Source organism: Bubalus bubalis, chromosome 12 (genome assembly GCF_019923935.1).
Source record: "Bubalus bubalis isolate 160015118507 breed Murrah chromosome 12, NDDB_SH_1, whole genome shotgun sequence".
NCBI lineage: Eukaryota > Metazoa > Chordata > Mammalia > Artiodactyla > Bovidae > Bubalus > Bubalus bubalis.
This window is the reverse complement of record NC_059168.1, coordinates 90173671-90198907: the sequence shown is the minus strand read 5'-3', so window position 1 is coordinate 90198907 and position 25237 is coordinate 90173671. Positions and strand designations below refer to the sequence as shown.

The following is a 25237-nucleotide window of genomic DNA, read 5'->3' as shown; positions in this document are numbered from 1 at the left end:
GTTTCTAAGCTGAAGGTTAACAAAATTGGAGTTGAATTTGAAAGCATCAATTTGGCATCCACTTACCCAGAAACAACCAAACCTAAATAGTCTTTGTATCAATAGCCAGGAGATCAAACCAGTCAACCCTAAAGGAAATCAACCCTGAATATTCATTGGAAGGACTGATGCTGAAGCTGAAACTCCAATACTTTGGCCACCTGATGCAAAGAACCAACTCACTGGAAAAGACCCTGATGCTGGGAAAGATTGAAGGCAAAAGGAGAAGAGGATGGCAGTGGGTGAGATACTTAGTATCACCAACTCAATGGATATGAATTTGAGCAGACTCTGGGAGATAGTCAAGGACAGGAAAGCCTGGCATGCTGCAGTCCATGGAGTCACAGAAAGTCAGACATGACTTAGCGACTGAACAACAACTCTCTTTTAAACTATCTTAGTAGATAATTCTCAGAAAATCTCCACTGCTAGGTGCCTGCTCCGTGTATCAGTGGCTGGGCTAATTAGCACATGATATCTTAGACCTAGTGGATACTACATACTGGGGTTTCCTGGCCATTTTGTGCAGAAGAGCCTCTTTGATTTCCTTGAAAAGTTAAAGTCACTGGGAAAAAGCCAGGAGACACAGAGAGGTGTCTGAACAGAGACTGTGTTTGGAGAAGAAATATAATTAACTAACAAGACTGAACAATGGAGTTTTGAGAGATGGGATGTGGGAAGAACAGCCCAGAAAGGAATCAGAAATCCAGTTTCCGATTAGATGGAACACAGAGCCACTTTGCACTTCTGTTTACTTGCTTATAAAATAGGATCTGTTCATTCACACTGCACCTATGCTCTTTCTTATTTTTAAACAATGCAGCCATGCACCAAATCCTGTGCTAAGCTCAAGGGATAAAAAAAAAAAAAAGTGTGAGGCTAGCCTTCAAGTCGGGTTTCCAGGTGGCTCAGTGGTAAAGAATCCACCTGCCAATGCAGGAGATGCTGGAGATTAGGTTCGATCCCTGGGTTGGGAAGATCCCTTGGAGTAGGAAATGGCAACTGGCTCCAGGATTTTATCTGGGAAATCCCAAGGACAGAGGAGCCCAGTGGGTTACCACAGGGGTCCCAAAAGGGTCAGACATGACTGATAGACTGAGCACACACACAGCCTTCAAGTCACTGGTATTCTCCCTGGGGAGGCAAAAATCCAGCATGTATCAAACCCTGACCCCCTTCTAGACCCTGGGCTTGGCGCTTTCACATGCGTTCCATTTTTTTGGTCCTGAGCACAACCAGGTGAGATCAGAGACCTCTTGGCTCCACTCTTACAAATGAGAAAACTGAGACTGAGAGAGAGGGGGGCCCTCGACCCAAGATCTGCAAGCGGCGGAGCCAAATGTCACATGCAGGTCGGTACAATTCCAAGCCCCTCATCCACCCCACCACAACACAGTGTGAGCAAGTCATGAGAGAGCAGACCGAGGAGTGTTTGTGCTGAGGTATGTGGCAGGAATGAGGGCAGCAGGGTGCGGAGATGCTAAGAATAGCCCCTCTGCCGCCGTGCAGGGCTGTCCCCAGGATCACAGGCGCTGATGGACTTGAAAGCGCCCTGGACACTAAAAAGTGCCGTGTAAATAGAACGGATTACTCTCACCCACACAACCGGATCTGCTAAGTGGAGGCTCTGAGTAACTCTCAGGGTGAGGTTGCAGGCTGGGACGGTGGCTATTTCATTCATTCTTTTCCAGGACTTTCTTGGCATTCGAGACACCACCGCAGGGGTGGGTCTGCCAGCCAGCAGTCCCACACTTTTTAAATGGAAGCCAAAACCTGACAGCTGTGTGGGGACATTCCTGGGCGCTGAGTGCTGGAATGACACTTAAGGTTTTTATCTCCAAGCCGAGAGGGAATGGGTTGATCTAGCCTGGAGCGGTCCCAAGGAGCACCCTCTTTCTCTCCCTCCCCTGGGCCTGAGACCCCAGAACTCAGAATCAGAGTCCTCCAGTGGTCAGCAATGCGTGCCCCCCACCCCCACCCCCAGGCCCTCAGCTGTTTCTGGTGGGATTGCCTGGGTTGGGCTGAGTCACGTCTCTACCTTGCTGCTGAGGCGGGGTGGCGGGGCATGCTCAGGAATGGCTTGGGGACAAAGCCTGTTTAAGATTACAGGGGTTTTCCAGGCTGCCCTGGATGGGGGCTGCGTGGATTATAAACAGCTGTGTTCAGTAGCCAGCGAGTGACACCAGGGCTTTGTGACCCGGCTGGAGTCCTTGAGGAGACATCTGTGGCCAGGCTCAGGGCGGAAATTCTCACACTGACAGTCCTGGTGTTGTGGTTAGTGTGGGCACTGCCCGTCTGAATGTGTATTAGTGTGTGTCCCGGGGGAGGGGGGAGGGAGACAGTGGGTGACAGTCTTGCTTTTCCCTTGTCAGGAGAATTACCCTCTCAAGGCAGACTCATATGCCAACTTCTGACATAAGGAATTTTATTTACTTATTTGCTTTTTTTTTTTTTTTTTTTGAGATTTTTGTGACAAGAAGTAGAAAAGCAGAGAGATGGGGACAACTGAAAAAGAGAAAAGGCGGAACCAGAGGGTCAGATGACGAGCATCTCGGTGCTGGGAAGGGAGGAGGAGGTGGAGGCCTTCCTGACTTCCAGCCACGCAGGAAGAGACGTTTCTGAAGAGTATCAGAAAGACTCTGTGGTTTACACAAACATTGTTGTTGTTCAGCTGCTAAGTTGTGTCCAGTTCTTTGCGACCCTGGCAGCACACCAGGCTTCCCTGTCCTTCACTGTCTCCCAGAGTTTGCTCAAGCTCATGTCCACTGTGTTGGTAATGCCATCCAGCCATCTCATCCTCAGTCATCCCCTTCTCCTCCTGCCTTCAATCTTTTCTGGCATCGGGGTCTTTCCAATGAATTGGTTCTTTGCATCAGGTGGTCAAAGTATTGGAGCTTCAGCTTTAGCATCAGTCCTTCCAATGAATATTCAGGGTTGATTTCCTTTAGGGTTGACTGGTTTGATTTCCTTGCTGTCCAAGGGAATCTCAAGAGTCTTCTTGCAGGTGGTGCTAGTGGTAAAGAACCCACCTGCCAATGTAGGAGATGCAAGATACGGGGATTCAATTCCTGGGTCAGGAAGATGCCCTGGAGGAGGTCATAGAAATGCACTCCAATATTCTTGCCTGGAAAATCACATGGACAGAGGAGCCTGGTGGGCTACAGTCCATCGGGTTGCAAAGAGTCGGACACGACTGAAGTAACTTAACATGCAATGAGAGTTTCAGGTTTTCAGGACTCCCATGTGGCACAATACCTACCAGGACTTGAAATACCTTTTCCAAAAAATGAGTCAGTCTAGATAAGCCACCTGAATATTAAATGCCAGATTTCTCTGAAAGAAAACTGCAGAAGTGTCATCCATGAAGGACCACAAATGTGCCTAACTTTGGGCCTGGTATCCACACACATCGTAGTTCCCGTCCACAGAAGCTCTGGCCTTGTGCTGATTTAAGAAAACCATGCAGCACTCTTTCATTCATATTTTTGTGAGGACCGTGGGGTCACAGACAAAAGGTTATTTTCATGTCTGTCTTCAGCACTATTATTTTAAGAAATTAATATCACCCACCTTATCTAGGAATGCTTTTAGGGTCATGACCTGACCCAAACCGTGAATGAACCCCAAACTGAATAGAACCATATTAATTTGCAAAACCAGCCACTGAAACTGAAACCGTGTAGTGATTTTTAGCTGAAATGTACACTGAAACGAAATCTTCTAAAAATGTGACTTGGCTTGATATATTTCGAAAGCTAATGAAGGGATGTAAAAACGTCTCTGACCGATGGGTCATCCAAGCCTTATTTGTAATATGAGTCAAAGCACATGCAGTGTGACTAAAATAATTAAAGAAGAGAAAAACCATGCAGGACCTTTGCCATGACCGAGCCATGGGCTTTCCAGACGGTTCTGCTGGGGAAAGTGAGGGTGGGAGGCAGCCAAGGCTGGGAGGGGAACAGGGACTGAGGGAGCAAGGCTGAGCCTGGGAGTCAGGCTGGGAGGAGAGAAAGTGAAATAGTGAGTGAGGGACCTCTTCCTGGGGAGTTCAATGAACAGACTGAAGCCTTCTCTTAACACTGATGAAAAAGGAACGTGCCAGATGGCAAGTGATCCTCACACTGATGACATAATTGAATTAGAAACTTGCCTTGGTCCATGCCACTTTGGGATACTGCTTTTAGTTTAAAGCACGGCTTTGTGGTGGTAGGTCCAGATTGGGGTTGCAGGGTCAGGGAGGATAAAGAAAGAAAGAAACTAGAAGGACTTCCCTTGTCTCTTGCACGAAGGACTCCCTGAGAAAGCAGCCCCTGAAGGCCCTGATTCCTCTGAGGTCCCTGCCTCCACTCCCAGGCTTCCAGATTCACCGTCATGTCCATCCTGTCTTAGCCTCGCCCATCTGTGGACAGACAAATGACTGTATGAATGACCCAAATACTCTCCTTGCTCTTCTATCCTCCTCTTCGCACCATGCCATGCCAGCCTGAAATGCATTCATTCAGGGTCCTTTTCCTCTGGGTCACAGGCCCTGACTCTCCATCTCCATCTCCATCTCATTCAAATTCCTCCATTCCCTTGCTTGGGTGTTTGTATACTTGGTCTCCCAGTTGTGTCTGACTCTTGAGACCCCATGGAGCCCTCTAGGCTCCTCTGTCCATGGGATTTCCCAGGCAAGAATACTGGAGTGGGTTGCCATTTCCTTCTCCAGGGGACCTTCCCAAACCAGGGATCGAACTCACACCTCTTGTGTCTCATGCCTTGGCAGGCAGATTCTTTACCACTGTGCCACCTGGGAAGCCCTCATTCCCTTGCTTAGCTGCTTTGAAATAATCCCTTTCCTTCAAATACCTTCTACTTGAATTATCATCTTATCTTTCCTTTTACTTTAATAGTTGTATTCACTTCCTAGGGTTGTCTTAACCATGGTTTACAAAGCATTCAGCCTAAAACAGCAGCAATTTATTTTCTTCCAGTTTTGGAAGCTAGAAGCCCCAAACTGAGATGCTTGTAAGGTTGTGCTCTCCTCTTAAATTTTAGAAAAATGGCATGTGTTGAATTCTGTTCCCCCAAATTCACATGCTGAAGTCCTAATGTCCAGTTCCTTGGAATGTGACTTTGTGACTTAATTTGGAAATAGGTTCATTGTAGAGGTAATTAGCTAAGATGAGGTCATACTAGAGTAGGTTGGCCCCACTCCAATCCAACTGGTCTCCTTGTGAAAGGGGGATGAGGGGACACAGCAGAAGCCCAGGGAGAATAGCAAGTGAGGATGAAGCCAGAGAGCAGAGTCATGCATCTAGAGGGAATATGAGACAGTGTCAGCAAATGACCAGTATTGGGAGAGAGGCAGGAACTGACCCTTCTCCTCCCTGAGAACCTTCAGAGGGACCATGGTCCCCCAACATCTTGATTTCAGACTTTCTCCTCCAGAATTGAGATAACAACTGCCCGTTACTGAAGCCATCAGCTGGTAGTACTTTGTCCTGGCTGCCTGAGCAGACAGGGGGAGACCCCTTCCCTGCCTCTCCCAGCTCTGCTGACTGCCAGCCATCCTGAGCACCCCGTGGTTTGCAGCCGCCCCCTCTGAGCCCTGCCTCATCATCACACAGGTTTCTCCTGTAGCTCTGGGTCTACATTTCCCTCCTTTTATGAGTCATCTCAGAGAAGGCAATGGCACCCCACTCTAGTACTCTTGCCTAGAAAATCCCATGGACAAAGGAGCCTGGTAGGCTACAGTCCATGGGATCGCTAAGAGTCGGACATGACTGAGCGACTTCACTTTCACTTTTCACTTCCATGCATTGGAGAAAGAAATGGCAACCCACTCCAGTGTTCTTGCCTGGAGATTCCCAGGGACAGGGGAGCCTGGTAGGCTACCGTCTATGGGGTCACACAGAGTCAGACACGACTGAAGTGACTTAGCATAGCATAGCATAGCATGAGTCATCTTGGCTGAGCGCCACCCTAATGGCTTTGTCTTAGCCTAATTCCATCTGCTAAGACTCTATTTTCAAATCAGATCACATTCACAGGTGCTGAGGGTGAGGACTCTTTCTGGGGGACACAATTCAACCCAGACTCCTTGAATGGGTTAAGCATGCTCCTAGTTCTTCCTCAGAACCTGGTTACTCTTCATCTTTTCAATGCAAAGTGCATCCTGCTGCAGACACCCCGAACTGGGATCGTACCACTTTCCTCTTCATCATCTTAATCTCCGACGTTCTATTTTCTTCGTTTCCCTGACCTTGATGAGATTGCCTCCCAACCACTTTGGGAGCAGACTTCCCACCTTTCTGATTTCCTGGGCCTCCTGTTGTGGGCCTACTCCCCAGGCCTGGCACTCAAAGCACTGGTGATTCAAGCGGTATCCGCCTGCCTCTCCTCCATCCTCCCCTCCTTTGTCCTCCTGCCCCTCCTCCTTCCTCCCTCTCCTCCTCCATCCTCCCTCCCTCTCCTCCATCCTCCCTCCCTCTCCTCCCTCCTCCCTTCTTCTCCTCCCTCCTCCCTCTTCTCCTCCCTCCTCCCTCCCTCTCCTCCGTCCTCCCTCCCCTCCTTCCTCCTTCCTCCCCTTCATTCTCTGTGCACGGAGACCATGTGATTTAGGCACCGACAGTCCTCACACAGAATAAACATGAAGCAGCTCTTGAAGGAAAGAACAAAGACTTGAATGAATGGGACCTTGTGAATTTTCAGAAAGGGAGAATGACACAGCCTCGACTTGTGGTCTCTTTATCCCACCTTGAGAGATGGGACCAGTGAGGCACTCATCATGTTCTGCTTGGTTGCACCCCAAGGTAAAGAAAGGAACAACCGTGGAGTGTTGTGGAGAAAGGAACTGGGGGCTGTGGACACAGGCTGATCACTGCCCCCTCTCCCCAGGACGCGTGGGTGATGTTTCGGGGGGGGCTGGGGTCCAAGAACCTGCCCACCAGTGGCGGCTCTCAGAGTCCTTGTCTGACTGTGAAATGAATGAACATCAAGGATAAATGTCCTCCTTCACAGGGACATGACAGGGACAAATAGAATATTCTTACTTCTCTAGTGGAGACATTTAACTCCTAGCATAAAAGACTAGAAATAAAAACATCATAATGTGGGCAATAAGAAAACATCTTGAATCTGGACAGGAACAAGGGTGAGCTGCACCCACCAGTCAGGAGGGGTTTTGCAACTGCCCTGGGCTCCCCATTCAGTAGACCCCCCCCTCCCAGTGCAGGTGTGAACAGGTATGCTGTCTACTCGGATGGAATTCAAAACCTTCACTTCACATGAAGGACCTTTGAGCCTGAGAGGATTCAAAACAATGTCTTTAAAGTTATATGGAGACAGTCTCATTGTGAGAGCCCTTCTCTGAAACAGGAAAGCGTGGGGACGGTTTTACACGAGGCACCATGCCACCCAGGTCCTTTTGACATTGGCTTGTGCAGTTAAAGAAATGACATGATTTGGGTAATTGAAAATTTGCAAAGACCATGATAGAATAGTAAAAATGAGTAATAATGGGTTGTTTCAATTTCTTCTCATTTCCAATTCAGAGCAGGAAATGAGACAGCACATTAGGTCAATGGTTATGAACTAATTAAGGGGCAAACTAAAAGCAATTTCATTTTTAAATAGCTTATGCATGGAATATGCAATACCTTACAAGTCTGTCCACTTACAGGCTTACAGCTTGGTTTCTAGGGCAGATAGCATGGGTTTCCATGGGTTCTTTCACTTATTAGCTGTGTAACATCGGGCAGTTTACCCCAACTCTTTGGATCTGGATTTGCTCATCTGCACTATATACACCTCACAGACTCTTGTGAAAATGTTACTGTATGGCTCATGTCAGCATCCTTTCTGCAGAGCTGGCTAGAGGATCTGTGTGTGATATTTTTAATCAGCATCTGACTTCAGACTGGGGGAAGCCAGAAAGGAAAACATCTCACTAAAAATTAAAATCAGCTGGTTGGGACCTCACTCCTAGATTCCAGCATTCCTTGCTTTGCCACGTTAAGCTGTTCATTAAACATTCATGGGCACTGTTCATCTCTGAATCTACCTGGTAACCCTGGAGGAAAAAGCACATCCTGTGTCCTTTGAAAGGTTACCCTGAGCTAACGGACATGCTTGGATGCTGGTGGTGGGCAATTGAAGAGCAGGCGATGACGGAATGAGGAATGAGGGAGGCTGGAAAAAAGGCAGGTCAATTCAAGGGCAGGACCTGCCTTCTGAGCCACATCAGCCAGAAGCCTGCCTTGGGCTACTTAGACCCAGAATCTTCTCTCTGTGTTGTCACGCGGGTGGGAAGTGCACCTTGCCCCAGGAGCCCCTGACTGAGATCACAGGAGGGGTGCCTAGAAAGCACACAGGACTTTTCCTGCAGCCTACTTGCAAACTCCACAGTTTCTCAAAAAGACTAGATCAGCAGATTCTATCTTCACAAAGATGACCTCATCAACACAGAAACCATTTGTATCTATAAAAGGCAGAGTAACTGGTAACTACCAAAGTGAAATATTTTTGCTGCCTGTTTGAGGTTTCTTTATGTCTTGTCTTAATGGATTCCAGTAAGAAATGATGGTGAAATAGGGTCCAGAGCGTGTGAGTGGTGACATGCTTTGTGCTCCAATTACTCAACTTAAGATCTTTACAGTTTGCATTGCACAGTGATTCGCACCTCAAAAAGGTCGTTTGCCAGGGCAGTTTCATCTCATTCATGTTAGAGGATCATTTTGCCTTTGAGAGAGAATTGGTGAGAGAGTGACCTGAAATAATATTTGCACCACAGGAGGAGAGTCCCTTTCCAATTTTCAGCAAGGAAACTGACTCAGATCAGGGAAGGAAGTGTGGGGCGGGTCCCAAAGCATGTGTTCTCTGCCATACCCTCCCTGAATGAGCGGCTTTGCATATGGATCCTGGGCGAACAGCCCTGAGAGGTGGTTTTTACAGTGTTTTATTTAATGGATGAGGAAACTGAGATTGACACAGGTTAAGCAATAGGGCAAAGGCTCTAGGATTAGTTGATAGAAGAACTGGCATTTAAACTTCAGTTTTCTAGCTATATATGTGGTTTTGCTTAAATGATACTGAGAGACATATCAATGTAGCCTATTTATAAAAAGTATTCTCATAGGCTAGGCATAATAGCATATCTGACCAAAAAGAGAAAATAATTTCTAAAAGCAGACTGAGGTTGATGACTCTTGTGTCTTGCTGTTACCTGGAGGATGAAAGCACAGATTTTGTATTATGCAGGACTAGGTGCCCTTCTTCATCCTTTGCTTCCATGGCAAAGTCACAGGAATAGAGAAGAGCAGGGGAAGCATGGACCAGGAGAAAGAAGATGGATGCTTTGACCCACTGACTGCGCAGCTTGGTGAAGGTGGCCTGGTTCTGGAGAAGGAGAAGGACCTGGAGAAATAACAACCTCAGATATGCAGTTACACCAGTCTAATGGCAGGAAGTGAAGAGAAACTAGAGTCTCTTGATGAGGGTGAAAGAGGCACCATCAACTGGTGGCAGGAGACTTTTCAGAGGCACACAGTTCACTGGAGCATTGCTTTCTAATACTCTAGAGATGCCACTTTGCTGACAAAGGTCCACATAGTCAAAGCTATGGTTTTACCAGTAGTCATGTATATGGATGCGAGAGTTGGACCATAAAGAAGGTTGAGAGCCAAAGAATTGATGTTTTTGAACTGTGGTTCTGAAGAAGATTCTTGAGAGTCCCTTGGACTGCAAAGAGATCAGACCAGCCCATTCTAAAGGAAATCAACCCTGAATATTCATTGGAAGGCCTAATGAAACTGAAACGCCAATATTTTGGACACCTGATGTGAAGAACTGACTCATGGAACAGATTCTGATGCTGAGAAAGGTTGAAGGCAAAAGGAGAAGTGGGAGTCAGAGGAGGGGCTGGTTAAATAGCATCACCAACTTAACGAACACAACTTTGAGCAAACTCTGGGAGAGAGTGGAAGCCTGGAGTGCTGCAGTGCATGGGACTGCAAAGAGTCAAATGTGACTTAGTGACTGAACACCACCACCACCAAAAGGTTTGTCATAGCTTTCCTTCCAAGGAGCAGCTGCTAAGTCGCTTCAGTCGTGTCCGACCCTGTGCGACCCCAGAGACGGCAGCCCACCCATCCCTGGGGTTCTCCAGGCAAGAACACTGGAGTGGGTTGCCATTTCCTTCTCCAATGCATGAAAATGAAAAGTGAAAGTGAAGTTGCTCAGTCGTGTCCGACTCTTAGTGACCCCAGGGACTGCAGCCTACCAGGCTCCTCCGTCCATGGGATTTTCCAGGCAGGAGCAAGTGTCTCTTAATTTCATGGCTGCAGTCACCATCTGTGGTGATTTTGGAGCCCCACAAAATAACATTTGCCACAGTTTCCATTTTTTTCCCTTCTATTTGCCGTGAAATGATGGGACCAAATGCCATGATCTTAGTTTTTTGAATGCTGAGTTTCACTCCAGCTTTTTCTCCCTCATCAAGAGACTCTTTAGTTCCTCTTCACTTCCTGCCATTAGACTGGTATCATTGCATATCTGAGGTTGTTGATATTTCTCATAGCCACTGTCAACATGCAGAAAGTTATCAAACCCATGTGATACGGCTCAGGTGACTCTGGCTGTGTGACAAATCAGCCCAGAGCTGTGTGTCTTGAAACAATGATCACATCCATTCCACTCACAGACCTGAAACTTGGGTGGGACTTGATGGAGGTAAGGCTCCTTTGCTGCTTGAAGGCTGGCATCATTGAGAAGCTCACCCACTCAGGTCTGGTGACCAATGTGGTCACTGGCTACAGTCTCAGCTAGGTCTTTCGACCAGGACCCCTGCATGGTACCTAGCCAGGTCACCTGAGCTTCACCACAATGTGGTGCCCAGGTTCCCAGGGCAGGGTCTCAAGGTTCAGAGGGCCAAGCAAAGCAGTCCTACTTTTTATGAGCTTGTCTCTTGAGTCACATGGTGTCACCTCTGTCACATTCAATTAGAAGTGAGTTGCTAACTCCAACATGTATTCAAAAGGAGATGAATTGGACTCCACATGTTAGGAGTGGAGTGCCAAAGGACTTAGAAGCATGTCTTTAAAATCATCACAAATATTCCCTCTGTATAAGAGAGGAACACCCACCCTGGAACCCCTTGGTCTTCCTCCTGCCACTAGGATATTCTTACTTTTCTCATTTTGTGTCCTATCTTTTCTAGAATGTTAGCTACATGAGATGATATCAATTTCGCTCAATATCAAATTATGAATATATAGCACACTGTCTAAATATTTTCTGCATAAATAGTATTTTACTGCACTCACTTGTTTACTACATTTTCTTATCCTACCATTGCCTGAAGCCTTGAGCTGTGTTTTATGTAGCTTCATAATCCATTCTCCAGGCATAATAGGGTATAATACAGAGCGAGAACAACAGCTACTTGTGACAGAAATTAATCAGTGCATGGTGACAATTGCCTTTGTTACCTGTGCATATATGTGATATTTGTGTGGAGGTGTTTTTGAAAGTCTTTTTATTTGTCTGCTAGCTTCCATGAGAACAGACATTTATTTTTCCTGCAACTCTTCATTCAAGTCTAGGACAGTATTTAGTACATAGATAACACATTGGCTTCCCTTGTGGCTCAGCTGGCAAAGAATCCCCCTGCAGTGTGGGAGACTGGGGTTCAGTCCCTGGGTTGGGAAGATCCCCTGGAGAATGGAAAGGCTATCGATTACAGTATTCTGGCCTGGAGAATTCCATGGACTGTAAAGTCCATGGGGGTCACAGACACAACTGACTGCCTTTCACTTCACTAACATATAAAGGAGAAAAGGAAAGACATACCCATCTGAATGCAGAGTTCCAAAGAAGAGCAGGAAGAGATAAGAAAGCCTTCCTCAGAGATCAATGCAAAGAAATAGAGGAAAACAATAGAATGGGGAATACCAGAGATCTCTTCAAGAAAATTAGAGATACCAAGGGAATATTTCATGCAAAGATGGGCTCAATAAAGGCCAGAAGTGGTATGGACATAACAGAAGCATAAGATAATAAGAAGAGGTGGCAAGAATACACAGAAGAACTACACAAAAAAGATCTACATGACCCAGATAATCATGATGGTGTGATCACTCACCTAGAGCCAGACATCCTTGAATGCGAAGTCAAGTGGACCTGAGGAAGCATCACTATGAACAAAGCTAGTGGAGGTGATGGAATTCTAGTTGAACTATTTCAAATCTTAAAAGATGATGCTGTGAAAGTGCTTCACTCAATATGCCAGCAAATCTGTAAAACTCAGCAGCGGCCACAGGACTGGAAAAGGTCAGTTTTCATTCCAACCCCAAAGAAAGGCAGTGCCAAAGAATGCTCAAACTACCACACAATTGCACTCATCTCGCACGCTAGCAAAGTCATGCTCAAAATTCTCCAAGCTAGGCTTCAACAGTATGTGAACCGTGAACTTCCAGATGTTCAAGCTTTTTTTTAGAAAAGGCAGAAGAACCAGAGATTAAATTGCCAACATCCACTGGATCATCAAAAAAGCAAGAGAGTTCCAGAAAAACGTCTACTTTTGCTTTATTAACTATGCCAAAGCCTTTGACTGTGTGAATCACAAAAAAAACTGTGGCAAATTCTGAAAGAGATGGGAATACCAGACCACCTGACCTGCCTCCTGATAAATCTGTATACAGGTCAAGAAGCAACAGTTAGAACTGGACATGGAACAACAGACTGGTTCCAAATTGGGAAAGGAGTATGTCAAGGCTGTGTATTGTCATCCTACTTATTTAACTTATATGCAGAGTACATCATGAGAAACGCTGGACTGGAAGAAGCACAAGCTGGACTCAAGATTGCCGGGAGAAATATCAATAATCTCAGGTACTCAGATGACACCACCCTTATGGCTGAAATTGAAGAAGAACTAAAGAGCCTCTTGATGGAAGTGAGAGAGGAGAGTGAAAAAGTTGGCTGAAGACTCAACATTCAGAAAACGAAGATCGTGGCATCTGTTCCCATCACTTCATGGCAAATAGATGGGGAAACAATGGAAACAGTGAGACACTTTATTTTTGGGGAGTTCCAAAATCACTGCAGATGGTGACTGCAGCCATGAAATTAAAAGATGCTTGCTCCCTGGAAGAAAAGCTATGACCAACCTAGACAGCATGTTAAAAAACAGAGACATTTCTTTACCAATAAAGGTCCATCTAGTTAAAGCTATGGTTTTTCCAGTAGTCATGTATGGCTGTGAGAGTTGGACCATAAAGAAAGCGGAGCTCTGAAGAATCGATGCCTTCAAATTGTGGTGCTGGAGAAGACTCTTGAGAGTCCACTGGATAGCAAGAAGATCAAATGACTCCATCCTAAAGGACATCAACCCTGAATATTCATTGGAAGGACAGATGCTGAAGCTCCAATACTTTGGCCACCTGATGCGAAGAGCTGACTCATTTGAAAAGACCCTGATGCTGGGAATGATTGAAGGTGAGAGGAGAAGGGGATGGCAGAGGATGAGATGGTTGGATGGCATCACTGACGGGAAGGACATGAGTTTGAACAGGCTCCGGGAGATGATGAAGGACAGGGAGGCCTGGTGTGCTGGAGTGCATGGGGTCACAAAGAGTAGGAAGTGACTTTATAACTGAATAACCATAAAGATAGCTGGGGAAGAGCCGGGTTGACTGTGGCGAAGAGTAATAAAGACAGGTCACAATGACATGGAGTGTGTCCTGTTCATGGTGGTTTTGCATGCGTCAGCTCATTCAGTTCATACAGCACCTGGATCAGCCCAGCGTCAGGCAGTGCTTTCCTGTCTTGTAGACGAGGACGCCGATGCATCTACGTCTTCCAAGATCTGGCGGAGTCACAGAGCTCAGAAGGGTGAGTGACTTGAAATCTGTAAGTCTTCAGTAACTCCAGTGATTGCCCATCTGTTGGCCATGCTGCCTTGAAAGCTACAAGAAGATGGCTTTTAAGGAAAGATATTATAAGGGTGACGCTGAAGGGACTTTGGCAACCCACTAGCCTAAGTGCTTGCAAGCCTGTGTGCACAGTGCCGCCCGAGAACCACGTCACCGGCATGAATCTGCACAGTTCAGGGACTATTAGAACTGGCAGTGGGACCCAGGTCCCCCTGGTCTCAGGTCTATGCCCCTCTTCTGTGTCTCTCACGTTCCTCCAATAACATAATCCCTATTCTAATGTGCATTATTAATTTCCTATGTGGTTTCACTTTAAAAAATACCATGTCTCCCCACTCAACCATATCCTCTCCATATGGAGTTTAAACTCACATAAATCAAATGAGAACATGACATGCAGGAACGAAGGAATGACTGCTGGATTTTTTTTTTTAAGATTAAAATGACTTCGATGAATAGGTATTTATGGGAAAACACTAGAATCTTGATACATACCTTAATGCTGAAAACATATTTTATTGGCTTCATAAATAAAGGGGAGGAACTTTAACAGAAGCCTTGGAATTAATCGTGGCTGAACACGATGATTTCTTGGCTGGCATCTTTTGCAGGGGATGGGTTGGGAACCCCTGCATGGCTGGAGCCCTGGCAGAGAGCAGACAGGGCGTCAGAGCAGTGGCATCACAGGAGCCTGCATCTTGGAGACACGTGAGGGCTCAGAGCTTGGGGACGAGACAGTTAATGCCTCCCCGTGCGAGCGAGTTATATCACACAGCGCCAGTGCGAGGTCAGCAGTCTGGCTGGAGCCCGAACGGGGCTGAGTGTGCCAAGCGATGCCAGGCACCCAGGCAGCCCTGGAGAGGGTTTCCACATCTAGGTTTTGTTCCGCAGCTTGGAAGAGGCTTTGACGATCGCTTGGAGAAGGGAAATATGAAGCTTCATCCGTGATTCCCAGACCAGCCACTTTGGAGCACGGACCTCTCCCAGCTGGAGCCCACTGCTGCTGGGACAAAGGGAGCCCTGGCTGAGACCCAGCTCAGGTGAGACTGGCCGCGGGCTTTGAGGTCCTGTCTCTGCCGTGTTAGGAGAGCGGAAGTCAGTCTGCTGGGACTGGATGCTGCCATCAGGCAGATTGATGGCTGAATGCTGTTGCCTTTTCTCTAATTCCTTTTTAAGAAGCGTGAGCTAGTCCGACGATGCATTTTGGTCAGAAAGCCACCTCTAAGATTGGGGAGCTGGTTTCCTAGAGAATCCAGCAGCTGGGGGATTCTGGCTCAGGCTCTCAGAGGCATCAGCAGCAGACCAGAGTTGGATTAGCTCGTCCCCAGAGGCGATTTCTCCACGGCGCCCCCAGATTAATACTGGGATGGTGGCGACGCAATATGCCAGGGGACCTGGGGTGCTGACTTCTAACTCAGAACCCGTCCTGGGGTTACCAGGGAGCTACGTGGTCTCGGGAAAGATCAGGTAACCACTTGGAATTTCAGTTCTTCACTGAAAAACGTGATTAAATATTTGCTGCGACAGGTTTGAGCTCCTTGGGGTCAGAATTGTGTCCTGCTTACCTTTGTGTCCTGAGTCCTTGGCACAGAATCTGGTGAGCAGAGTGTCTAAAAATTACACACCAGCTATCACAGTGGTTTAAAACAGAAAACAGCAACAAAATATGGGTGTGAACCTGGAAAGGCCATGGAGCCTAGGTTATCATCGCAGGGAATCCAGTTAGCCGTTCAGATCCTTTGCAGAACAAAGGAACAGAGCAAAATCATGTGTGGTGATGTTGCCATGAATTCAGATCTGATCAGCTATGGGGCTAGTGTGGGCGCCCGGTTGGTTCCCCGGCCCAGGTGGCCTGTGCTTTGGGTGAAGTGAGATCCCGGTGACAGATCTCAGGGACAGAAAGATGTAAGAGTGAGCCTGGGACTTTGGGGGCCAGTCTGCATGAAGCCTAACTACAAATGCCCAAAAAGTCCAATGACCTCGAGCCATACTCACGTTGGTGTCAGTCTCCAAGATGTCTGACCCACTGGGTGGGGCCTGTCATTGGGAAGCCCCGTGGCAAACCGGGTTCATAATTGGACAAATACCTGCTTTCGATCGCCAGAAAAGCCCTCCAAATGGCACCTCTAGCTGAACTCTTGAAAAGGCAGGTATGACTGTTCCTTTCTTGGTTGACACTGTCAAGCCTCCTCTCTGCCTTTAGGGCTGTGTTCAGTCTTCCTCTTGTGACCACCAGGCTGATTCCAGCCTCCGAGACCTGTCTCCTGCTCCCCTGTGCCCTCTGGTCTCGTTTCCGGACTCTCTGCTCCACGCGGAGCCTGCTGTGTGCTCATGTTTTCCTGCTGGCTCTCTGGTGCTCTTGTCATCACATCTGTTTCTGCGGGACCCTCTGTCTGTAGCTGGCAGCCTGTACCACTTGTATTCTTTGCTTAAGACCAAGCTTAGCTGCGGCTTCCTCCAACAAGCTCTCTGGGGCTCGTTCAGGATCTTCTCTTCCTGCCCTGAAAGCATCCTGTGTTGTTTCTATTCCATTGCATTGCATTCACCCTGCTGGGGGATGGGGGACGTGACTTGGGCATCCTGGTGCACTCAGAGCCGGACCTGCAGTAGGGAGAGCCCTGTCTGACCACATGTAGAAAGAAAGGCTGTCCACTTCTGGGAAAGGCTTCAGAGGCTTCCAGGATTTCTGTGGTTCTCCCCAGGATGGGAACCCAACAACAAGATCAGGGAACCAAAACACGAATGCAGAGTCCAGACACCAGGACTGAGGGCATCAGAGGGGCCCTGGCTCAGAAAGCTGAGCAGGAGGGTTCACCGGGGCCAGGGCACCAAGACCCTCCCACGGGGCTCCATGACTGCCAGCCTGGGTCCACCCTGGATGGGGACACTGAGGCACTGAGCTAAAGACCACAGCTAGGTTGGAATGCTGGGGCGGGCAGTAATGGTCAAGCTGCATTGTCCCAAGTGTTCATACTTGCATCACTTGGCTCTCACAGGACCATCCATTGCAGCGTGATGTGGGGGCATTTGCACAGAGAGACCTGTGAGACTCTGAGTTTGTCCCCAGATCAAAATCCATGGCCCCCTGGTGTGGAAGGGAATGGGGCCACTCCTGCCCTGGGAATCTGGGCGCACAGGCAGACCCCTGGCCCCAGGAGCCAGGCACATTGAGAAAAAGCCCCTGAGTACCACTTTGCACAGAACTCACTAGGGGAAGGTTAAATAAAAACACACAGGTCACAAGCAGTGTCTGTGAGTCAGAAACTGCCTTGTGACAGATACATCTCAGACAGGTTTAGATGTGAAGGGACATTTTGGGGGTCAGGTAACCACGGGGATCAAAACACGATTTTATTTCTGTTCCCAGCTGAATCTAGGGGTTCAATGAAGTCAACAGAAATCCACGGGTGTTTGTGTTTGTTTCGTTATTCCCTCCTCCCCCCCCCCCCCCCACCGCCCCAGGTCTGCTTTTTTAATGAGATGGTTTCATTCACAAGCAAACAATGCCCAGAGGGCAGGGCAGAGGCTACCTCTGATAGTTCTAATTAGTAAACTCCAAGACAGAAGACCTCTTTCCCCCAGAGTTCCAGAGAAATCCCAGTGCCCTTTGTGTGGCCTCATTTGGCTCCCAATTCCATTCTGCATTCGTGGCTCAGACAGTAAGGAATCTGCTCTAGGGCAGGAGATCTGGATTCAGTCCCTGGGTGGGGAAGATCCCCTGGCGAAGGAAATGGCTACCCACTCCAGTATTCTTGCCTGGAGAACTCCATGGACAGAGGAGAGAGCTAAGGGTTTTTGTTTTTGTTTTTGTTTTTTAATTGGAATATAGTTGCTTTACCATGTTGTGTTGGTTTCTGCTGCATAACAAAGTGAGTCAGCCGTATGTCTATTTACCCCCTCCCTCTTGGACATCCCTCCAACGCCCCGCGTCCTGATCATCTTTTTTGCATGGCTAAGAAAACCAAGAATGAGATGAAAAGACAGCCCTCAGAATGGGAGATAATATTTGCAAACAAAGCAACTGACAAGGGATTAATCTCCAAAATATACAAACAGCCCATGCAGCTCAATATCAGAAAAACAAACAACCCAATCAAAAATTGGGTGAAAGACCTCAACAGACATTTCTCCAAAGAAGACATACAGATGGCTAACACACACATGAAAAGATGCTCAACATCGCCCATTATTAGAGAAATGCAAATCAAAACTACTAGGAGATATCATCTCACACCACTCAGAATGGTCATCATGAAAAAATCTAGACGCAATAAACGCTGGAGAGGGTGTGGAGAAAAGGGAGCCCTCTTACATTGTTGGTGGGAACGTGAACTGGTGCAGCCACGATGGAGAATAATACGGAGATTCCTTAAAAAAAAAACTAGCAATAAAACTACAATGCTGCTGCTGCTGCTGCTAAGTCACTTCAGTCGTGTCCGACTCTGTGCGACCCCACAGACGGCAGCCCACCAGGCTCCGCCATTCCTGGGATTCTCCAGGCAAGAACACTGGAGTGGGTTGCCATTTCCTTCTCCAATGCATGGAAGTGAAAGTGAAGTCACTTAGTCGTGTCCGACTCTTTGCGACCAAATGGACTGCAGCCTACTAGGCTCCTCTGCCCATGGGATTTTCCAGGCAAGTGTACTAGAGTGGGGGTGCCATTGCCGTCTCCAAAAAGTACAATATGATCCGGCAATCCCAATATTGGGCATACACCTCATGAAACCTTAATTCAAAAAGACATATGCACCCCAATGCTCACTGCAGTACTATTTACAATAGTCAGTCCAGGACATTTACAACAAGGCTTTGAGATTCTGAGTAAATCAGTGCAAGAGGTTATTTTCTGTTTCTTTTGTGGACATTGGCCATTTTACTAATCGGTGAGATTGCTCAGAGGCTTCCCTGGTAGCTCAGCTGGTAAAGAATCTGCCTGTAACGCGGGAGGCCTGGGTTTGATCCCTGGGTTAGAAGATTGATTCCTGGATTGGGAAGATCCGTTGGAAATGGGATAGGCTACCCATTCCGGTATTCTTGGGCTTCCCTGGTGGTTCAGCTGGTAGAGAATCCGCTTGCAATGTGGGATACCTGGGTTCGATCCCTGGGTTAGGAAGATCCCCTGGAGAAAGGAAAGGCTACCCACTCCAGTACTCTGGCCTGGAGGATTCCATGGGCTGAGATTGCTCAGAGTCGAACTTCCATCTCCTATAAGTGCTTCAGTTGTGACATGAATTTTCCACTCTGTAAAATGGTGTGGAATGTCCAAATTCAATTTAATTGTTATCGATTAATCCCGACTGATCTACTAACAGGCATTAAACCCCTCGATGGGTCACTGAAGGGGCTCTGGGAAGGGCAGGTGTTCACAGCCCCCATCCTAGACAGCCTTGATTCCTTTGGCAGAGAGACAATCCAGGTCTTTTGATGGAAGTTTTCTGGATAGTTTAAGGTGAAAACCAGAATACTTACTCTTTATCTAAGTTCAGTTTAAATATGCAACATAAGGCACTCTTTAAAGAGGACCCTCAGTTACCAACCTATTTGCATGACATGTGTGTGTGGCTCAGTCATGTCTGGCTCTTTGTAACCCCATGGACTGTAGCCCGCCAGGCTCCTCTATCCATGGGATTTTCCCAGGCAAGCACACTGGAGAGGGCTGCCATTCCCTTCTCCAGGGGATCTTCCCAACCCAGGGGTCGAACCTCATCTCCTGCATTGGCAGGCAGATTCTTTACCACTGAGTCACCAGAGAAGCCCAAGTTTCAAGATATTTTCAGTATAAAATGTGCACATTCGTCCACATAAACACAGGACATGAGCGGGATCTTCTTGAACGCCCTGTAGCTGGATATCATTTTTTTTGTTGTTATCTTTGGCTTAGCATTTATGAGATGTGTGCTTGGATGCTCTTGAGCCTCTCAACACCTTCCTTACTGAGTTCAAGATTCTGTGGCCCTTGGTTTGTGAATTAGGTGTGCGGGCTATTCCTGTGACAGGAGGTGAAATTGAAGGCTCTTTTGCCCTGGACCTGACATAGAAAAGTTGTCCCTGGGAAGGTTGGTCCCTTCAGCTCAGAGCTGACAAACTCAAGTGGCCACACAGGTGAGGCTGACAGCAAGAAGGGGTGATGCCAGCCAGGTACAGGGGAGCAGGGATTGCCTGTCCTGCCTGGGGGCTGACTTGCTGAAGACCCTGGTCCAGCACTGCAGGGAAGTCAGAATCTGAACTTGGAGTCTCCTGGCCGTGAGAGCCCGTGTGCACCCAAACACCTTGGTGGGAGGGAGGGGTCTGAGGCCCCCAGCTTTGTTACATCTACTTGGTGCCCTCAACAGAACAGAGGCGTCTCCCGCGGGGAGGCCCAGTCCCCAAACCCAGACCCAGAATGTCTTAGAAGTGGTTAGTGGTTAGAAGATACATAAACAGAATCAATTTGAATGAAAGCATCTTTAAAAGAAGTTTCAGCTCTGGTTTGCCTCAGGCCTCACCACTCCCTGCTGTCTTACCCCAGCTCCCAGGCCTGCATCTGTGCTTCCCCTCTTTTCCCTATAGGCGTCTGCATGGTGAGCTGTGTGTAGAAACAGAGAGGGCTCCCGGGTGGCAATAGTGGTAAAGAACCTGCCTGCCAAGGCAGGAGATGCAAGAGACACAGATCCCTGGATCAGAAGATCCCCTGGAGGAGGGAATAGCAACCCACTCCAGTATTCTTGCCTGAAAAGTTGCATGGACCAGAGCCCAGCGGGTACAGTCCACAGGTCGCAGGGTTGCAAAGAGTCAGATACAATTGAGTACACATGCATAAACAGATGGGTGTTTTAGTTTCTTGTCTATTCGGGTGTGACTCACTGGAGATCTAGGGTTGAACCAAAAAACACAGGACCAAAAATTGTTATAAATGACATCCTGTGGCCCACAGAGTGGGCCTTGGCCTTGGGAAGGGGGAGGGAATTTCCTTTCCACCCGAACTTTCCCCTTCTGGTCTGTAACGCGCTAATTGTGATGCTGGAAACAAAACGCCTGAAGCGTGGATCACAGCACTCGATCCATAACAGGAACTCAATGTATGAAACCTAATTATTGCTGCCATGAGCATTTTATGAGGAATATTTTTATTAGAATAACCTACCTCACTGGACCCAAATACACAAATAGCCTTGGAGTCACTGCAGAAAGGCTTGTGTTCACAAGCTTACAGGGCTCCTCTGCCAGGGGTTTCTTAGGACAAACACAATAGAGGCGAAATTCTAAAGCCCCAATTAAGTGGAAAAGGTCGCTTTTACGGTAACAATAGGGCAGAGCTAAGCAACAACAAAAAAAAAGCTACTTAGTTTGGCAACCTTTGTTCCGAAGAATCTTCTGAAGAAGCCCCCCTGGAACCTTCTGAATGGGGCCTGAGCCAGGTTTCTTAATCCCCTGCCCGTCTCACATAGGGTTAATTGAAAGCTGGGGAGGAGGGGGCGTCCCCTTTTGTGGCAGACGCTGGTCACAGAACAAAAACCAATCTCCAGGTTCCAAAGGGCTGCTTCCTCCGTCTCTGCGCTAAAACCACCCGGTGACCCCTTTTCCTTCTCGGCCCGGAGGGGTGGAGAGAAAGGTCAATCTTGCCAACACACCAAATTTACTGGAAAAGGTGGGAAGCTCCACCTCAAGCTCCAAATTTGAACGCAGACCCCCCCACCACTGGTCAGACACTGTGGCCCTTCTTTGTCTGAGGGGGCCACAGACGTCCCTCTGGCTCGGGCCGCAGCTTGGGCTGGAGGCCTCCACTCCGCACCACCCCCAGCCCCACCCCCAAACAGCAGGTTGCACCCGGTAATTAAACCTCTGGGGCCCAGAGATTTTGGACTCCCGGTTTGGAGAAACACGACAGAAAACCCGCCCCCAGCTCCTCCTGCTAGCCTGTGGGAATTTTCTTTAGTTACACATGGCTTCCCAGGTAAACAAGCTTGGAAGTCACTGGCGGGAATTAAATTAGCACCTTAGCGTTGCTTGTAATGAAGCAGTCTGCTTAATGAGATGAGCATGAACTGATAAGGTTGAAAAACAGAAGAGTGTAACCAAAAGTGGAGGCTTTGCTCGCGCTTTCATAGGTCCTTTGCGGAACATCCTTACTAAATACGATGATTTCTTAAATACGAAGGTGCTTTGTTTACAGTCAACAGATTGGAGTCATGCGGATCCGGCCCTTGTTACCGAAGGACCATGCTACAGGGGTGCACGAGTCCTCATCTCTGGGCTCCCTTTCTGGAAATAATCATGGTTCCACCATCTGTCTGGGAGTCCGGTCTGAGGGTGAAGGAAGGCTCTGTAAGACCACGCCCTGAACATTTAGGATGCGGGCGGTGCTGCTGAGGTCCACTCATCTGGGACTCTGACACGGCCTTTGGCACACACAGGCCAAGAGCTGTTGGGCATGTGAGGGGTGCAGTAACTCGCCCGGGACCACAGACAGCACGTGACGGCGTCCAGGCTCAAGGGGATTCTGCTGATCAGAGCTGTGCTTCCAGCACAGACCGAGGCCCCCAGACTCCATGCCCACATGGCGCAGAAGTGTCCACGCAGTCGCCGGCATCTGTGTCCAAGGAAAGGGACCGTCTTGCCTGACCTGGGGTTTGAGGTCCACCTGTGAACGTGGAGTCTGCCCAGGCATCCCTGAGGCTACAGTTTACAGACGGGCACTTTGCCTCGGGAATAATCATGGGGCAAGTCTGCTGGTCGGGCTTCCCTGATAGCTCAGTTGGCAAAGAATCTGCCTCCAATGTAGGAGACCCCGGAGACCCCGGTTTGATTCCTGGGTCAGAAGATACGCTGGAGAAGGGATTGGCTACCCACTCCAGAATTCTTGGGCTTCCCTTGTGGCTCAGCTGGTAAAGAATACGCCTGCAATGCCGGAGACCTAGGTTCAATCGCTGGGTTGGGAAGATACCCTGGAGAAGGGAAAGGCGACCCACTTCAATATTCTGGCCTGGAAAATTCCATGAACTGTATAGTCCATGGGGTCGCAAAGAGTTGGACATGAATGAGCAACTTTCACTTAATGTCTACTGGTCAGGGGAAGAAGGAAGGACACCTTCAAACATGTGCCGGGGATGGACGTGCAGGCTGCTCTCGCGAGACGTGTGTGTGTCCAAGGTCACCCTGTGGTCTTTCATGGGGGAGGTTGGGTCCCCTGGTATTCTTTCAAGGGTGGACGTGAGTAGCCCCCAGCCTGAAATCTGTCCTTCCAGGGACACAGAGGGAAGAAGGTGGGTGTCTCCAGCACCCTCCAGCACGTTCTGTAGAGACTTCCACATCAGCGTCAGCGGACAAAGCTAGTTGTTCAGACAGAGATGGTGATGGGAGAGGGGCTGTTTAGATGCCAGGTTCTTGGCGTTTGGAACCAGCGGTCACTACAATGGCTGTGGTCGTAGAGGTTATTATAGCAGGATTAGAAGTAGGAGCTGACAGTCAGTGAATATTTATTCTATGTCCCAGAGTAAATGCTGGGATGCTCTTTATTTACCTGGATTTTCTATTTCTTACAAAAACCATAGAGGTCGTAGGGGTTTCATTTTCCCTGTGAACAGACGAGGGGTCTGTCAGTTAGAGAAATGAAACGCTTGGCCCAGGAACCACCCAGCCAGTGGCCAGGGCAGCTCTGGAGGATCCGTGCGTCCATGGCTCCCCATCCACCTTATCACAACACATCCTCTCCTCTGGGCTTATTTTCTTGGGAGCAGAGGTCTTGGGGGAGAAAACACTGGGTGCGTGTGTGTGAGGCCGAGAGCACGGTGGATTCTAATGAGCGCCTCATGAGTGATAGTTTCCCCAGCCTCCTTCATCCCAGGCACAATTCAAACCCCTGGTCCAGCCAAGGGATCCTTGGTTCCATTTGAAACGAGCTGTGGGCAGGGACTTTGACTGGTGCTCCCCCTAGTGGCAGTCAGCAGAACTGCCCTGTTCCCTCTGGGCAAGCCCCTCCTTGACTTCATGTCTCAATAGACTGAAAGCTTCTTGAAGGCAAGGCCTCTCCAGCAGTTTACTGTCCACCGATGCTGAAAGCTGGGGGCACAGGGCATCGAACAAGGCATGGTGACTTTCTGTGAGCAGTTATCGTCAAGGAGACAGAGGATAGGAACCCAGGCAGGACAAACACACAGACATCCGAGGACGGTTTTAGGAGCAGAGAAAGGAACGCCTGACTCTGCCCAGGAGAAGTGATCTGAAAAGGCGCTGAGGTGGGGAGCAACGTTGGGTCTCCACCTAATAAAGTCACCTGCTTCAGCAGGTGGGTTTCTGGGCAGTGGGGCAGGGCAGGGTGTGAAGCCATCAGAGCTAAAGAAACCCCAGGGACGATGGAGTTGGTCTCAAGCACTGGGGGAGAGGGTGTGAGGAGACGGCAGGTGATTTTCCTAGCTGATGGATACTCTTTACCATCTCCATTTGAAAAATTTTAATTTTTGCGGTTCTGGGTCTTCATTGCTGTGCTTTTCTCTAGCTGCAGCAAGCAGGTGAAGTAAAAGTTGCTTCAGATCAGATCAGATCAGTCGCTCAGTCGTGTCTGACTCTTTGCGACCCCATGAATCACAGCATGCCAGGCCTCCCTGTCCATCACCAACTCCTGGAGTTCACTCAGACTCACGTCCATCGAGTCAGTGATGCCATCCAGCCATCTCATCCTCTGTCGTCCCTTCTCCTCCTGCCCCCAATCCCTCCCAGCATCAGAGTCTTTTCCAATGAGTCAACTCTTCGCATGAGGTGGCCAAAGTACTGGAGTTTCAGCTTTAGCATCATTCCTTCCAAAGAAATCCCAGGGCTGATCTCCTTCAGAAAGGACTGGTTGGATCTCCTTGCAGTCCAAGGGACTCTCAAGAGTCTTCTCCAACACCACAGTTCAAAAGCATCAATTCTTCGGTGCTCACCTTCTTCACAGTCCAACTCTCACATCCATACACGACCACAGGAAAAACCATAGCCTTGACTAGACGGACCTTTGTTGGCAAAGTAATGTCTCTGCTTTTGAATATGCTATCTAGGTTGGTCATAACTTTCCTTCCAAGGAGTAAGCGTCTTTTAATTTCATGGCTGCAGTCACCATCTGCAGTGATTTTGGAGCCCAGAAAAATAAAGTCTGACACTGTTTCCACTGTTTCCCATGAAGTGGTGGGACCGGATGCCATGATCTTCGTTTTCTGAATGTTGAGCTTTAAGCCAACTTTTTCACTCTCCACTTTCACTTTCATCAAGAGGCTTTTGAGTTGCTCTTCACTTTCTGCCATAAGGGTGATGTCATCTGCATATCTGAGGTT

At 48.3% G+C, this 25237-nt stretch overlaps 1 long non-coding RNA gene across 3 annotated transcripts in view; it reads left to right on the top strand.

Annotated features, from left to right (window-relative positions):
• The first annotated feature begins 14474 nt into the window (after positions 1 to 14474).
• The window catches only part of LOC102408807, an 84013-nt gene continuing 73250 nt past the window's right edge, over positions 14475 to 25237 (top strand). For 2 of the 3 annotated variants that reach the window (XR_006543595.2, XR_006543596.2), the window contains exon 1: positions 14475 to 14992. This is a non-coding gene — a long non-coding RNA (uncharacterized LOC102408807). The remainder of the gene's footprint in view (positions 14993 to 25237) is intronic. The other variant, XR_003102408.3, reaches the window with a different exon arrangement.